The 6058-nt window shown below is 45.9% G+C and overlaps 1 long non-coding RNA gene across 1 annotated transcript; it reads left to right on the forward strand.

Annotated features, from left to right (window-relative positions):
• The first annotated feature begins 865 nt into the window (after positions 1-865).
• On the forward strand, positions 866-5750 carry LOC125438769. Its single transcript, XR_007245403.1, has 2 exons — positions 866-939; positions 4585-5750. It is a non-coding gene; the product is annotated as an uncharacterized LOC125438769 (long non-coding RNA).
• Positions 5751-6058: the final 308 nt, after the last annotated feature.

Consider the following 6058-nt stretch of genomic DNA (forward strand, 5'->3'; position numbering starts at 1 on the left):
CTCTGATAGTGCCCACCTTGCCCATCTGAAGGAGTAATAGTAGTTTGGATTTATATCCCACTTTTCTCAGCTGTAAGGAATCTTACAGCTCCTTCCTCTCCCCACAGCATTTTGAGAAAACTGTGATTAGCCCAGGCTTTGGGTCACAAATCCAGTTCACTAGTCTGCTGCTATTGTGAAGGAGTGGGGTTAGGGTTAGGGTCAGACTTCCGCCTCCCTTGGACCAAATCTGGTCATGGGGGAGCGATTTTGCGGGGCGACATGTGGGGGGGGGGGGCACATGACCAGAATGGTTGCGTACCCCGTGTTCCTGGGCAGAAACGCCTCTGCAGGGGATTGCCATTGCTAACCACTGAATAGCAACCCTAGACTTCCTGGGTGATTTCCCATCCAAATATTAAGCAGGACCTCCTGTGCTAGCTTGATGAGATCAGACCAGCCTAGATCAGACCAGCCTAGGCTATCCAGGTCAAGGGATGGATTAGATAAAGGGCTATATAACAAAAGCAGCCCTTGACTAAACGGAGGTCTGCCCAAACCTCACTCTTTGAATCTACTCCACGGCAGAGGGTTTTAGCTGCGCTGCCGTGTAATCTACAGACCATCCCCTCCCCCTCCCTTCCCTTCCCCTCCCAGTAAACAACGCTGCCAGGCAACGAACAGAGTCAGGCTTCGCGCAAAGCCCCACACATCGATGACAGCCCAGCTGCTCCCCATATGACATCATTCACCCTCTTGGAAGAGCCGCAAATAGACCAGCCTACTGCGCACGCGCAAGAGGGCGTTTGTGGTCAACGATGAGTCAGAACGAGCGAGAGGGAAACATGAGTTCGTCGTTCCGCCCCTTATGACTCATCAGCCGACGCAAATCTCGCGGTTGAAAGTCAAAAATGGAAGGAACTGGACGAGCCTTGCGGGTTTCTGTACGGCTGCGAAATGGTTAGCGCTTTCCCCTACCGGCGCTTCACCCTTTCTTCATTTCTCACACGACGCTATTTTTATTTCTTTGTTTGAAATCACCGCCCACCTATCTAGGACAGAGGGCATGACGTTATGGTTTCCTGGAATGGGGATGACGTAATACATTGAGGCGGAACAGAGACAGACTGGAATGTTCATTGGAGTACGGAACTCTTAAAGGGGCGGGTGCCTCAGCCCTGCGCTCTAAAATGAAAAGATGCAAGCTGCATTACGGGAAAAGAAGCCGTCTGCGCTGCAGTCTTCTCTCCTCAGCAGCACCGGACTGGTGGTGCGAGAGAAACGGGAAAGGAAGCCGGCTAGCTTTTCCCCGTCCCTTGGAAACGCGGAATGAGTTCTCGTACTGCCGGTGCAGGCAAGAGAAGCCGGCAGGCTCCCTATTCCTGGACCCGCGGTGCGAGAGGGGCAGGAAGGGAAGCTGGCTGACTTTTCCACCACCACCCTTGCACCTGTGGCGCGAGTTCTCACACCTCCAGTGCAGGGACGGCAAGAGAAACTGGCAGGCTCCACATCCCTGCACTGGCAGCTGGAGAGGGGTGGGAAGGGAAGCCACCTGGCTCCGCCACTTTCCCTCCCTCTGAACAGGCAGCCTGCTCGGAGAAGAAGAGAATTGGGTGGAGGGGTGCCTTTGCCCCTTCCTTCTTAGCGGGCTATTCAGGAAGTGGGTGGAGGGTTGCCTTTTTCGCTTCCCTCTGAGCGGGCAGCCCATTTAGAGAAGAAAGGAAGTGGGTGGAGGGGTGCCTTCACCCAGTGATGGGATTCAGAACCGGTTGTTAAAATGGTGCTTGTAAACAACCAGTTGTTAAATTATTTGAATCCCACCACCAGTTAAATTATTTGAATCCAACCACTGCCTTTGCTCCTTCCCTCTGAGCAGGCAGCCACCTGTTCTGATTACCTCTTGTGATCACCAGTCCATAATTGCCAGTCAATTATATTTTTAAAAGAAGGGAAGATGGTGAAAATTGCTGCCCCAGGATGTTGTGATGGCTACCAATTTGGAAAGCTTTACGAGGGCGTGGACATGTTAATTGAGAATAGGGCTATCCATGGCTACTAGTCAAAATGGATACTAGTCATGATGCATTCCTATTCTCTGTAGTATAAGGAGAGCATGCCTATTATGTGCTGTGGAACACAGGGGGCATAATGCTGTTGTGGTTGTCTTGTTTGTGGGCTTCCTAGAGCAGTGATGGCGAACCTTTTTGAGACCGAGTGCCCAAATTGCAACCGAAAATCCACTTATCGCAAAGTGCCACCACGGTAATTTACTTGTTTACTCAGGGGTAAGCTTGGTGGTAGTCGATGGCTTTGCTTTGAAGCAACCATGCAACTCTTCCAACGGGTGAATCACGACCCTAGGAGGGTTTACTCAGAAGCAAGCCCCATTGCCAGCAACCGAGCTTACTCCAGGTAAAGGATCGCACTTTAGTTCTTCACATGAAAATCAGTGGGGTTTAACAGTGCTTAACAGGGTTACCTACACTACTTCCCCAAAACTAGGTATTAGGCTTAATGCTAATAATCAAGCCCAGCGGCCCAGGCCAGCCTAGATGTGTGTGAGGGGCACTCTGTTTGCGTGTGCCCACAGAGAGGGCTCTGAGTGCCACCTCTGGCACCCGTGCCATAGGTTCGCCACCACTGTCCTAGAGGAACCTAGCTGGCCATTGTGTGAACAGATTACTGGACTTGATGACTTGGTCTGATCAAGCATGGCTTGAAATATGTTCTTCTGAATAATCATTCTGGTAACAAGTTCTATGTTCCAGTACTATGAATTTTATACTACAGACCTCAAGGACTGTTCCTGTAATAACATGGGGCTTACCATATTTACTCAGAATAAAGGCAACCCTAAATGTAAGATGTAAAAACTGTAACTTGTATGGGAATATAAAATGACCCACTATTTTTTATTTTAATTGCATACCTCTGGAGTAAATAGTGTTGCTGGTACATCTGCATAGGATTGCTCACTTAGTCCTCTGGTACATTAAAGATTGAAACAAATATATTATGCCATATTGGGGAGGGTGGGGGTACACAGGATTTTTTGTCATACATGATGATGTTGGTGTACAGCTCCCAAAAGCATATACTGCAATGAATCTGTTAGACTTTAAGGTACTACAGTTCTCTTTGTTGCTTCTGATGCAGGGGCTACTTCTTCGTAATTTGACATGAAATTTGCATCCCATCTATTGAATCATTATATATGTTAATTAATTGCTAGGTTCAGCAATTCTTTTATGCAGGTTTCAGTATGCATGCATATTAATCTTTGAGTAAATCCTAATTTGTAGTGGACTGTGAACATTTGGACCTTGTGGATCAGACTAAAAGTCAATCTGCTTTAGTGTTTAGTTTCCAACATATTGTGAAAAAAAGGAAATATATACAGCCAAAGCCCAAGCTAGAATGACAACACAACAATGAAGCTGTATATAAATATATGACAAGGCATATGATGTAGATACATAAATATATTATATTATAAACAGTGCGTTCTACATAAGTTAATGTGCAACAATATAACTAAATAGATACATTACAAAAAATCCAACCCTGTGAGGTAGAGCTATAATTTATGTCCACTCTATTTGAATGGCATTGCTATTTTGTTTTCAATGTCTTTTCTTGTCTGTTGTAGATTCTTAGGTTTGTATTTTTTAAAAAGTTAGTTAAGTTAGAGACCATCATAATACCATGTGATTCCATATGTTAATTAATAGATTGTGTGAAGAAGTATGGAGGTTAAGAGCTCATGTATCTAATCTGGAGGAACTGGGTTTGATTCCCCGCTCTGCCGCCTGAGCTGTGGAGGCTTATCTGGGGAATTCAGATTAGCCTGTACACTCCCACACATGCCAGCTGGGTGACCTTGGGCTAGTCACAGCTCTTCTGAGCTCTCTCAGCCCCTCCTACCTCACAGGGTGTTTGTTGTGAGGGGGGAAGGGCAAGGAGATTGTAAGCCCCTTTGAGTCTCCTGCAGGAGAGAAAGGGGGGATATAAATCCAAACTCTTCTTCTTCTTCTTCTTTTATCTGCCTTTCCCTATTTCCACTGAATCTCTATAGGTTCTAGCCAATGATATTTGGGTGCATGGGTAGGTAGGGGTGATTATTTTATTATGCAGCAGTCCCAGTTTCTCCACACAGGAACATATTTGCTGTTACTTATTTTCTCCACATAGGAACATATTTGCTGTCACTTATTTAGATATGTATACCCCACTTTACTCCCCATTGAGGATCCAAAATGGCTTACAACAGCATTTTCCCCTCTTCAGTCTTATTCCTCACAACTTTCATTCCTATCCTGTGTGGTAGGCTAGGCTATCTTGCAATATTGTTTGAAACTGCCTTGGACCAAGTCAGACAATTGGTTTATTTAGCTCAGTACTGTCTACTGTGACTCACAGGGTCCCACTATGGTCCAGGCAGAGAAGGCCTTCCCAGCACCTGCTACCTGAGATCCTCTAACTGGAAATGCTGGGGTTTGAACCTGGAGCTATCAATGTGCAGAGCATGTACTCCCCCATGTCCTTGAGGACGGAGCAATTTCCACAATGCTGACAACATTTTCCCCCTTGTTTTCATAATCACAGGAGTCCCTGCCAGCTGTTTCTGCGTGTCTTCAGTTCACATTATCTTCCTTCAGTGAACATGTGCCCAAGGACAGTTGGGAACACTTGAAATGAACCAGCAATGAAAATCAAATAGAAGCTGTTTCCAAAATATACTTGTGAGAGCTGTATAACTTCAAATGTTGCTGTGAAATTTGTATTGCTCACCTAGACTGCAATGCATGTGAGGAAAAGAGCAACCATCTAGCAGTGTTGATGAAACTGATAAGAATTAGCTCAAAATAACTCCCAAACTCCATACTTATCTAAGTAAGAATGGAGCCAAGAATGTGTTTGTCACATGGGTTATATGTGAAACCATTCAGAAAATAACTCTTGTTTACATAATGATTTTAAACCAGATATGCTGTTTCTCTTCAGTGAAGAAATCGTAGGGTAACGAAGTCTCTATTATAACATTTTGTACCCTTGATTGTGTAAGAATCCATCAGGTTCCCTATTAATCATGTCAAAATTGCATTTGTATGGCATATATACCACCTATTTAAACAACTGTCATGAGATTCCCTTTAGACTAGGTGCTGGTTTCTCCACTGAGATATATAGGCTTGATCAAACAGATGCACAGTGCTATCTTGGTAGTGGGAGTGTTCAAGGAATCAACCAGCCACTATGCTGACATATCTTAGAAATACATAGCACCACTCTGATACTGCTTCACCATCATGAAACCTTTGCACTACTGAGGGAAGAGGTGGGCCCAAGGGGGTGGCATGAGTTATATGGTTCCTTCCAGCTGTCCCAACCTGGGAAACACCATCAAAACCTGCAGTGTAGGCACCCATATGATGAAAAATGCCCCTTATAGGCACGGTCCTGTCTACAAGCCCTAGTGTGACACAACGTCAAATGCAACTACAACCAATCATACTCCTCCCCAGAAAAGGTCAAACCCCCTACTCTGCACCAAATCACCCCCCCACCCTGCTATGGAAACCTGAGCCAGGGTACCCCACAGCACAGAGGATAAGGCAGGCAGTATGGGACTCTGGCAAGTCCACAGGCATGCTGAACTAGGGAGGGCTCACCCCATCCCCCCATGGCTTCCTGGAGCAGTTATCAAAGACCACACTGGATACCTTGTCACTTTTTCTCCACTGATGTTCAATAAAATCTGGACTGATTTACAACTCTGTTCCTGTCTGTCACTGAGTGGATGAGACTTGCTCCCCCCCCCCCCGTACCATGCCACTCGATGCCCCAACCTCCTCATTCTATGACTTTTTGCTTTTTTTTTCTTTGACTTTTGATTTATATCCCGCCCTCCCCCGAAGGGCTCAGTGTGGTGTACAACATAGTAAATAACAACAGCATATCAATATAATAGGCATCTGAGGAGATAAGTTCTGCCTTGGGGGGATTTCATGCTGGTTGGTGGTATAGGGGAAGGATGTGGCCTGTGTGTGGACAGCAGTTTTGCTGCCACACAGACTGC

This window comes from Sphaerodactylus townsendi, linkage group LG01, assembly GCF_021028975.2.
Source record: "Sphaerodactylus townsendi isolate TG3544 linkage group LG01, MPM_Stown_v2.3, whole genome shotgun sequence".
NCBI lineage: Eukaryota > Metazoa > Chordata > Lepidosauria > Squamata > Sphaerodactylidae > Sphaerodactylus > Sphaerodactylus townsendi.